At 40.3% G+C, this 11,367-nt stretch overlaps 1 long non-coding RNA gene across 1 annotated transcript; it reads left to right on the forward strand.

Annotated features, from left to right (window-relative positions):
• Positions 1 to 8,405: 8,405 nt before the first annotated feature.
• LOC109496029 lies at positions 8,406 to 10,641 on the forward strand. The gene is made up of 2 exons (XR_002151801.2): positions 8,406 to 8,814; positions 9,551 to 10,641. It is a non-coding gene; the product is annotated as an uncharacterized LOC109496029 (long non-coding RNA).
• Positions 10,642 to 11,367: the final 726 nt, after the last annotated feature.

Consider the following 11,367-nt stretch of genomic DNA (forward strand, 5'->3'; position numbering starts at 1 on the left):
TACTTCTAGGAAGTAGAAGCCACTTAATTGAAAGTCTAAGTGTTAGTAGATGATAGTTAGGTGAAAATGGAAATGGTGAGGTTGGTATGGTGCTATAGGAACCTAAAAGCAATTTAGTACAGCTAGTATTTACAGTGAATGTATATGTCTGTAAGAGGAACTGACCATATCTGTGTAAGTAGGAAGGAGTAAGATAGGAGGCCAGTAATGTAATCAGGGTGTAGATAATGAGCTTGCAAACTATGCTCTTCTATTTGAAGTCTATTTTTTTTGGAGCTTGAATATATATTTGTGGAGCTTGAACCTACAACCCCAAGATCAAGAGTTCCATGTTCCACTGATGGCTTGATTTTCTTTTTCTTTTCTTTTCTTTTCCTCTCTTTCTTTTCTTAAGTAGGCTCCATGCCCAGCATGGGGTTAGAACTCACAACCCTGATATCAAGAGTTGGATGTTCTACTGACTGAGCTAGCCAGGTGCCCCTCAAAGGCTAGACCTTTAGTTATTGCTATATTTCCAGTGCCTAAAAGAGGGATAGTTGATGAATGAATGAATGAATGAATGAACCAACAATTGATCCTGTCTTAGGTCCACTTGGGCTGGTATAACACAGTATCATAGACTAGGTGGCTTAAACAACAGAAATTTGTTTCTCAGTTCTAGAAGGTAGAAGTCCAAGATCAGGTGCGGGCTGTTTGGGTCCCTGGCTTGCAGATGGTTGCCTTCTCCCTGTGTCTTTGCATGACCTTTCCTCAGTGCTTGCATGAGCGATCTCCACCCCCTACTTCTTATAAGGCCACCAATACTATTAGATTAGGATCCCACCCTTATGACCTCATTTAGCCTTAAAAGCTGTATCTCCAAATAGTCATGTTGAGGATTAGGGTTTCAACATATGAATTTGGGGAGTGGGGGCGGGGGAGACACAATTCAGTCCATAGCAGATTTCACCATCAGTTTACTTCCACCAAAGAAATTGCCCTGTTAGGCTGCATTTTTTAAAATTCTTATCCCATTCAATGCTGCATCTGGTATTTATTTTAACATGACTTCCCCTAGACAAAAGTGCTGCAGCCAGGGGATGTCATTTGATATGCTCTTCCCTGGGCAGGGGTAACTCTATATGGAGAGGTAAGGGCTTGCACTAGGTCTCTCACAGCCAATTGTCAGATGTCCCTGAATATATATTTTTAAATATTGAAGAAAAAATATTGAGGGTGTTTGTTGCAGTTACTTCTCAGTCCCTTATCTTCCTTGACTTGGAACCTGAATGAAATGCTACTTTATGAAATACAAGGTAATTACAACTGCTCTGAAATGCTATGTGTCCACACCACAGAGCAGTGCAGAAATCTTTCCTGTTTGGCAATTGCTTCTGCAGTTGAGTATTAGGAACTTAGAAATACATTTAATCAAACTGCCTTTCTTCAAGTACTGTATATCTCCTTACTGTAAGAATTGTTTTTTTAACCCTGGTCACTAGAATCATCAATGGACAAGCTTCAACATACAGATGCCAGACTCTCTTCTTAACAAATCCTACTCAGTCTCCTCTGAGTTCTCTTCTTAACCAGGCCTCAACCTTGGCCAGTAAAAACCAGACTCTCTGCACTAATGATTTCATCCACTCCCCTGCCCCCTCACCCCCTTCTCCACACACACTAAGAGACTTGAAGAAACACTAGCATAGTTTCTAACAGCTCAAGGCTGCATACCTGGGATGATAACAGCAGCCCCCTGAAATTCCTGCTGGAGAAAGCTCAATGTTGCCAGGGGAGTTAACGGTTTATTCTAGCCAAAACCTGGTGATAGGCAGATAGGCCTCTAAACCCTCTCATACAGCAGTTACTTTAGAAAGCTTGCAACTATAAATCTTTTCTCTGTCCCTTTGAGATGTAAAATGCTACCACCCAGAACAGTCTTTTCAAGAACGAAGGCAGGCGAACTCTCACTCTTGACCTAGCTCCCAGTCACAGTAGCGGGGTAAGGGCCTAACTTTGGTGGCTTCAGCCAGCTCTAACATGTTCTACTGCCTCCTGCTTTAAAAATAGGAGAAGTTTGTTTCTCCTCAGGATAAGTGCCAATTAACAAACCCAGACGGACTGTCCCACAGACATTTAACACATCTTAATGTTTTTCCCTTAGCATACCTCAACTTTTAAAAACTCTCTTGCCTTTTGTTCTGACAAAGTTGATTTCAGTTCATGCTGGATCTTTCTTCCTATTTCAGTAGTTATTACTGAATAAAATCTATCTTTACTGCTTTAACTAGTGTCCAGATTTATTTATCTTTGACAAGATCAACCCCAGAGATTTTGTTTCAGTGGATCTAGGGTGTGGTCAAGGAATCAGGATTTTATAAAACTTCCAAAGGGCCTTCTGATACAGTCAGGACTGTGAATAACTGCTTTAGGTCCATGGTTCTCAAAGTGTGTTCTCTGGACCAAGGATATTATCTTCATCATCTGGGAACTTGTTAGAAAGGCAAACACTTAGGTCTCACTCCAAACCAACAGAATCTAAAGCTCGGAGGATAGGGCCCAGCAATCTGTGTTTTAACAAGACCTTGTGAGGATTCTGATGGACTAAGGTTTGAGCACTATTGTTGTAGAGGGTTAAATTTGCTCCATGAAATATAATTAGGATTTGGTTAGTTAACTGTGACTGGGAGCCTAGTTATGTCAGTAAACATTAACCTGAAGAATGTGTCTGGAAAATTTCCTGTTCTTGGTCCTCTCCTTCCCCCTCCTTCTCCTACCACCCCCCGCCCCCTCAGTTTTCTCTCAAAATGGAAGCTAGAAGGATCCTGGTCCACCAATGCTCTTAGAAACCTTCACTAATCTTTGAAATTATAACACAATTGCTAAATGGCCATGACAAAATTGGCCATTGGAAGGGGTGAGTGGAATCTAGAGCTTATGAAATGGATTGTTATCTTCCTCCCTCAAAAAATTCCAAGGTGTCCTAAAATGTGTTCTTTGGCTAACATTTTTGTAACTGGATATTTGTTTCGAAGAGAAAGACTTGGAAAGAAAAAAAATGATTGTATTTATATGTAACTGCCTTTTCTTTCTACTTCGATAGATGAAGATTAAGTGTGTTTGGTCCCAGAATGTGCAGCATGAGGCCTCTGTGGGCCTCTTCCTTCTTACCACCAGAGAACCGGAGGGATGCTAGGGATGCTGGTAACCTTTCCTTCCTGATGGAGAAGGTCATTGAGAAAGGGTACAGGAAGAATGACTATTTTTCTACATTCTGCTGTAGCCAGTGACAGGCATCATGGCACTTTTAATTCATTCCTTCATCTTGTTTGGAAAAACTTATCTATATGGAAAAACACATTCCACAAAAAGAAGTCTTTGCTTCTGGAAACGTGTTTCAGGAAGAGAAAAGGGGTATGAAGAAGCTTTATTTTGGGCAAATATATTCTCCTGTTTTTCTAAGTTAAATATTTATATAGTTTTGCAAAAAATACTCACACACACACACACACACACACACAATTCTTTCAAAGAATAGAAAATAATCCTTAACTTTGGAAACAAACAGATTTTGGCAAAAGAGAGATATCTTTGTATTTTTTACATTAGGATTTTTATTTTGTAAACATGTAATAGTTTCTAGAGTTTTGCCTCACTTAGGGCAAATTAGCAATATAATTTGGGGAGATGCCATTCCTGGAAGTCATCAACAATTTATGTCCTCTAAGAATTATCAGACCCACTTATTCTTCAAACAACCAAAGTACTCATGACAAATTTATTTAGTTTTCACTTATATTAATGCATCTTTTAACTGGCTTTGAAATTCTTCAATAATTTCCTGTAAAGAGTCTCAAATCTGGCTTGAACTACCATTGCCTCATTCGACTGAGCATTAGAACCAACAGGTTAAACCAGTCTCCCAGAATCTGTCTATTCCCGACCCCCCATGTTTTAGCAGGCAAAAGTAAGCTTGGTTGGAAGAGGCAGAGGTGGTCTCTGCTCAGTTGAAGATTATTATTTCCCTGTACTGCCTCTCCAGTGATATTATCCCCCAATCTACCTTGAAATCCTAGAGACATTTCTACAAGGTTCATTACTCCACTTCATTAAGCAACAGGTCCTGTTAGTTAAACCTTAAAAAAAAAATAGCAGCAGCAAACAACAATTTTAGTAGCATTTCCCAATTCCAGTCTGTGACCCATCTGTGAACTTTCCACATTAAGAATGGTGGTAGTGTATAAAGAAAATTCTAAACTTTTCGAAACCTTGTGACTGTCAGTATTCATGGGCAGGAAAAGCAGCTGAAGAAGAAATTCCTGTTCTGTAACTTAATATATGTATATGTTTCAGTTTATAAAGCCCTACGTGAGGCGCGTTGTGGATATACATCTCATAGGAGGATAATACAGGTACCAGGCTTCAACAAACTGACAGTGGGGTCTGAAGGGAGGATGCAAACATGGAAAACAGTAACTAATTGTGAAGCAGGATACAATACTCAATAACAGAGATTTAAGCATAGAGCTAAGGGAGCAAGGAGCCAAGGGTGACCAACCATGGGTCCTGACTGAAGGGAGGTTTTATGCAGTAGCACCTGTAGCATACAGACTCAGGTTCAAGTAAACATACTGTAAGAGGAGAAAGCAAGGCTCAAGTGGAACAGATTCAATAATGTATATGAAAGTCCTTGGCACGTGGTTTCCCTTATTGTTGTAAGAAGCAGTTAGCATTTGAGTTGAGCTCTGAAGGATAAAAACCTGAAAATGAAGAGAAGGGTATTCTAGCTAAGGGAACAGCATGGAGATAGAAGTTGACAGTTTGAGGCTCAAGAGTGAGGTGGGGAATGATTGATGGTATGCTTCCAGCCAACTGCCTGGAGAGAGAAAACAGGACGCAGGGATTTAGGTTAGACAAAGCACTGGGGACTTTGTGTAACATGCTATGGAGTTTGGCGCAAATGAAGGAAAAAAAGGTGGCTAGGTAATTCCCCACATCCCCTTTCAGACATATCACCTTTTCTCTGGTCCACAAACACCAAAGGAAAACATGAAAACCAGCATGTTCCAACAAACAAGGACACGAGTGTTGTAGTTCATTGTGAAATAGTCCATCATTTCTACCCACCCAGACCCCTCTCCTATCAGTGCCACCACCCCTTCTATGGGTTACAACACCATTAACTCCACCTCACTATGTCTGACAACCTCCCTCTGAACCAGCTCAGACTGCCGCAGTCACCAAGCACCGCAGGTAAAACTCAAACAAGGGAAATGTGTCAGAAAGTAATTGCACATGTCCTGTGGAGAATGTTATGCTTTGTCCATTAAGGAATTGTGTGGAAAAGATATGCATCAGCTGATGGATTTAGATGGTGCCTGGTAGTCAATAAATATTGAGTTTTAATTGTTTGTAAGTTACGGGATTAAAATAAACTCTGCCACTTTTTGTTGTGTGGGTCTTCATAAGTCAATTTGCTCAGTAAGTGGTATTAAGAACTTTCAGGAACAATTAGGGTGTTTTCAGTTTTCAGCCTAAGTGCTCAAATTTACCACCTCCCTCATTACCATTTTAATGTTTATTTAATTTTAAGAGAGAGAATGAGAGCACAAGCTGGGGTGGGGAGGTGGGGGGGAGAGAGGGAGACAGAGGATTTGAAGTGGGCTCCAGGATGTCAGCACAGAGCCTGACACAGGACTGGAACTCACAAACTGTGAGATCATGACCTGAGGCTGAAGTCGGTCACTTAACTGACTGAGCCACCCGGCTCCCCCTCATTACCATTTTAGTATTATTTGAAAAAATAACAAACATGATATTTTTTCCTAATTAAATTATATATTATATAGAATTTGGAAAGTACCAAACTCCCAGTCTTTTAAAATCCCCCATTTAACAATAATCAGACTCACCTGTGTTAATTTCCTATTGCTGCTGTAACTAATTACTACAAATTTAGTGCCTTAAAACAACTCAATTTGTAGGGTACCTGGGTGTCTCAGTCAGTTGAGCATCTGACTCTTAGTTTCCACTCAGGTCATGATCTCAATTTCGAGAGTTTAAGCCTTGTTGGGCTCTCCGCTGACAGTGCAGAGCTACTTGGGATCCTCTCTCTTCCTCTCTCTCTGTCCCTCACCCACTCATGCTTGTGCTCTCATTCTCTCTCTCTTAAAACAAATAGACTTAAAAAACACACAACTCCATTTTTTTATAGTTCTGGAGGTTAGAAATCTGATCCAAGTCTCCATGTGCTAAAGTTAAGGTGTCAGCAGGACTGTGTTCTTCCTGGAGGTTTTAGGGGACAGCCTATTGCCTTCCCTTGTCCAACTTATCAAAGCAGCCCACCTTCTTTGGCTTGTGGCCCCCTTCCTCCATCTTGAAAGCCAGCAGCTTTTCATCTCTGATCATTGCTCCTTTATAGTCACAGCTCATCCGTTCTCTCTCCTGCCTCCTCCTTCTACTCTTAAGGGCCCTTGTGATTACACTGGGCCTACCTGAATAACCCAGAATGGTCCAGATAATCTATTTACTGATTAGCACCTGCAAACGTAACTCCTCTTGCCATGTAAAACACATTCACAGGTTCTAAGGATTAGGACATGGATATCTTTGGGGGGCTGGGGAGTATCATTATTCTATCATAACCATAATCTCTATTCAGAATCAATAATCATAAATACCTATAATTTCCTAATCTTTGTCAAAATCACATATATGCAAATATGAACTCTATGTAATAGACTCTTTCCTGCTTTAAAGTAGGATAATGTCCATGTTGGGAATAGGGTTTTCTGAATAGCTATAGACCGTGGTTTCAGTTTTCTGAATAACATGTAGGTCATTCTCCTCTGGTTTATAATCAATAAAACTACTTTGAATGTAATAAGTAGACACTGAAGAGTCAATAAAGATGTCCCTGCCTATTGCCTTTTCTCCCTTCAGAAGACAGAGGAAGTGGAGTGAATATATTAGTGTATGCTGACTTAGGAGCCAGTTGAATTTGTCAAGGAGTTTTAAAACTTTCTTCCTGGGAAGAACCAGAGTTGTTCCAATGAAAACAGGAGCCACTGGCAGTAATGAAACTTGGATATGTTCACACTTGTAACACAACACAGCTTAGCCTACTGAGTTCTGGGAAAAAGAAAAGAACTTATTTATACATTCTAATAATTTGTGTCTGAATGGGCAACTGTTTCCTTTCTCCTGCAGTGTTCTACAATTACACAAATGTAAAGAATAGTACTCTTGATATCAGATATTTTTCTGCTGGCAGGATACTCATGAGTCATCATCAAAGATTTTATAGGATTGTCCTCACAGACTATTCTCTAGGTAGGGAGTTGAAAGCAGTATAGCAATTCATTCTTGAAAACATTTCAAAATGGCATTATCTGTTTGAGTAATCAAGTAAAATCATGTGGAGTTTACTTTGAGTACCTTAATTCTAACTGCAAAGGGGATGCCATTTATTTATAGAGCACCCTTTGCCCAAAGACTGTAAGTCACTGAATTACTAAGTTATCCCTTAAAAGACAGGGAGGAAGAGACATTTTGGCCAAGTTAATCTTATGTGGTGATAAGGGAGAAGGTCTCTCTTTCCAACTTTTCTCCCTTTCTCATCCCCCAAATTCCAAACTGGTGCAAGGATGGGTGGCAACTAAGGCCAGATATAGGCGATAATAGGAGTCACTTTTTTCAATTCAGGTGTGACCTGTGGTCTCCTTATCCCCTGAGGTATAGCTAAAATGAAATCAATCCCCCAATCCCAAGGCTTGCGGCTGATTTCTCTCAATTCCCAGGCACTTTACAGTCTCAAAGGCACCTCTGGCTCTACACTTTTGTGTCCTCGGTTTATGGATTATTTCAGTGTCACGTGCTTTTGCCTTTGTTCAGCAGCACATGGACTCAGATGTCACATTCAGGTTCTTTCCTGTTTTCACCCCCCTGCCCCGCCTCCTCCACATACACACCACACTCACAGGGTGGTTTGCTCGGCCATTCTCTTTACCAAGATGGAAAGACAGAAGTAGAGACCTTGCCAAGGGAATTTGCACTCCTCCACCCTTCCTCCTTCACCTGGTGCCCCAGTTTTATGTCAACATCACTGGCCTCCTCCTCTCTCTTAGAGCCAAAACAAATTCCTCTCGTTTTGTCATGCAGAACCGGTCAGTCCTTTCTTTTGTTGCCTCAGCACCTTCTCACAGTCCTCAATGTTCACCTACTCCAAATGGTCTACCGGATATTTCCTAAGAATTCTAGTGCCAGCTCTTAAGATAAAATATAGAGGGTTAAAATTTTTATTAAACTCCAGTATTTTCAGCCCAGAGAAGACTAATGTTTCTCTTAGTCAACAAATATTTTTTTGTGTGCCAGGCATGATTGCCAGAGCTGGGAACCCAGCCGGGGAGTTAGACATAGTCCTGAACCTCATGGAGTTTGTTTAAAACCTTTCTTAAAAGCTGAGAACAATCTGAGGGTTGATGGGTGGTGGGAGGGAGAGGCGGGTGGGTGCTGGGTATTGAGGAGGGCACCTGTTGGGATGAGCACTGGGTGTTGTATGGAAACCAATTTGACAATAAATTTCATATAAAAAAAAAACAACCTTTCTTCTCCATAAGACGAACAATGATGTGAATAATTAACAACTGTAGTAAATACCACAAAGGAGAATTGCTGAGTATTACCTCCGAGGGTGTGGTTGTGGCAGAAAGGGGTGGGAGTTAGAGGAAGTTTTCCCCTGATGACTTTTAATACCCCCGGGATTAGAAAAGCCTGGCTTACTCCTAGACCAATGTTCTTTTCCCTGCAAATGCTGCCTCTGAAGACACAACTAAGGTAGGAAGGACAACATTTGTTAAGTTTCTGTCCTGAATTCACAAATCAATTTAACAAACACTAAGGGTCTGGCATGTGCCTAGTACTGTGCTTATCTACAGCTTCGAGGGGATGACAAAATATACAGCAACAACAACAACAAAAAGAATGAAGGATGCTTTTGGACAGTATGAAGGGCAGTAACTGAATCTGGCAGTTGGTAGAGTGGGCAGATGGTAACAGAAAGCCTTACCAGGTGCAGAGGCCCAGATAGTGAGGAGCTTGCTAAAGAGTGTCTAGCTAAAGGTAAGCTATGTTCAGAGTTCCTGAGGCAGAAACCCATTGTTGGCTTGTCTGACCAGAGAGACAATTATGCAAGGCTAGAACAGATGAGAGGAAGAGAGATAGGAGGTTCTTGGTGTGGAGCCAGGACCCTGCTGAGGTAGGGTTCTGTAGGCCAGGGGAGGAGGAGTTAAGGTCTTTTCTCCCAAGAGTAAAATGAAGTTATCAGTAGGGGGAGTAACTTATCTCATTTACATTGTAAAACGTCATTCCAGGTACAGGATAGAAAATAGATTGTTTATCACCTTTTTATAATAAACAACCCAAACATCTGTTTGAGACCGGGAAACTGAAAGGACCTCATGAAAGACTGCCTTTTTGCCGCCTCTGTTATCCCCCACCTTACACAGCCCTAATAGAACAGATTATGTATGTCCTCTTTGTAAAACTCAAGGCATTAATGATTTCTTTACAGTCTTCCAGCACAATAGAGAACACCTAAGGAGTGACCAGGCAGAGTTATCATGAAGATTGCCCAAAACCACTGACTCACCAAGACCCCTGGCTCCAAGACATGTGTGACCTACGGAAGACACCTCAACACTCATCTTTGCTCCTGGATGCCTGAGCAGACACACACACTGGACCACAATCCTCAGTACAAACCCCAGGTCCCAAGCAAAGATGAAGCTCACCCTTCTTTCCTTTCTGAGTCTCCCAGACACTCTGTATCTGCATTCTCTCTAGGTCTTCAATACCTTCTGCTCTCACTGCCTCTCGACTCAGGTTTGATTTCTATCCTGTACAAAGCCAAGGGCCCTCTTGCTGGGTCCTGCAAGAATCCCTTCCGGATCCTTGGACCCAGCCAGCCTGCATCATAGTGATGCAGGGTTGGTTAAATAAATTATGATATGGAATATTGTGAAGCCCTCAAAATGATGACATGTCTATTGTTGACAAGGAAAGATGTCCACATTTTAGTAACTGGGGGAAACAATTAGGTTACAGTATAGTGAATAGAGCTTTCATAAGTCTGGAAACCAAAAATGTTTATATTATTTATCTCTGGGTGGTGACAATATAGAATTTTTTTTTTCATTTTTGCTTACCTATATTTTCTAGTTTTTCTACTGGAGTAATGAAAAAAGGCAGATAAAAATAAGCTCATGAGACAGAAGATTAGAATATGGCCTGACAGAGAAAACATTTAAATACAGTACTGTGGCATTTTCATTTACCGAGAATTATATTTATAGCTTACTTCAAAACATGAATACTTTGCAGCACATTTCAAATGTTATTCTGTAAAATTTATAATGAAAGACAAAGTGTGATCACAGATATTGTTCCTTAAAATTAAAATTCATCGTAGTTCTCTTTTCTCTGCATGTGTCATTGTCTTTGGTCATACATTTTCTCAAACCCAAGTGAAGATTTTTCCTCACTCGAATGCCAGTTTTAGGGAGTGCTCTGTGTTGCCTTGCTTTATTTTTTAAATTAGGGTTGGAAAACGTTTCTATCATTGTTCCACTTAAAATTTCCAATAAAAACAATTTGAAGAATGGGTAACTCCGACTCAGTGGAATATATTTGAGCTCCTGATAACTTTTATAAGTTTTTCCTCTACTTTTGCTCTGGAAGTATTGCACAATTCTAGACTTCTTTTTGTTGAAGGTTGACACTGTTGGATGATGTTTTAGGTCCTTCAAATATTAGCTGTTCAGTAACAGTAGCACACCCAAATGTCAATGGGCCAGTATTTCTGATTTTCTGATTGTAGCAGTGTGGGGGTGAGTTCCTGCAATCTTGGTCTTTCTGAACCCCCTTGTTTAATTCCAAAGGATTCCTCTGAATTTTAATTTTCATGTCATGTTTTATAATAGTAGATTGTTACAAATGTAATCAGGTTTTTGACTTATATGCTTGTAAAAACTGAAGGTTATTTTTCTTGTTCATTCCTGTCTTTTTGAAATGATTTTCTATCGCGTTGTATAAAATAATTTGGATTGCCCAGATTCTCCAATGATCTGCGTCTGTAATAATTTAAGATAAACTGTGTACAAGATAGACACCTTATTAATTGTGCTAAAAGGAAATAAGGAAATAAATAGCAAATAGCTATTTTAATAGCTAGGCAGCTTTAATGCTTTCTGATTCAGTAGCCATGGAGACACCCTTCCATTAGGCCAAAGTGTTGTCACATAGGGGTCCTTGGTAGCAGTCTCTGAAAATGTTTTATAACACAGCTATTACTTTTATTATAATTTGTTTATGCAGGCTATCAAACTCTGA

This window comes from Felis catus, chromosome F2 (assembly GCF_018350175.1).
Source record: "Felis catus isolate Fca126 chromosome F2, F.catus_Fca126_mat1.0, whole genome shotgun sequence".
In the NCBI taxonomy this organism is placed as follows: Eukaryota; Metazoa; Chordata; class Mammalia; order Carnivora; family Felidae; genus Felis; species Felis catus.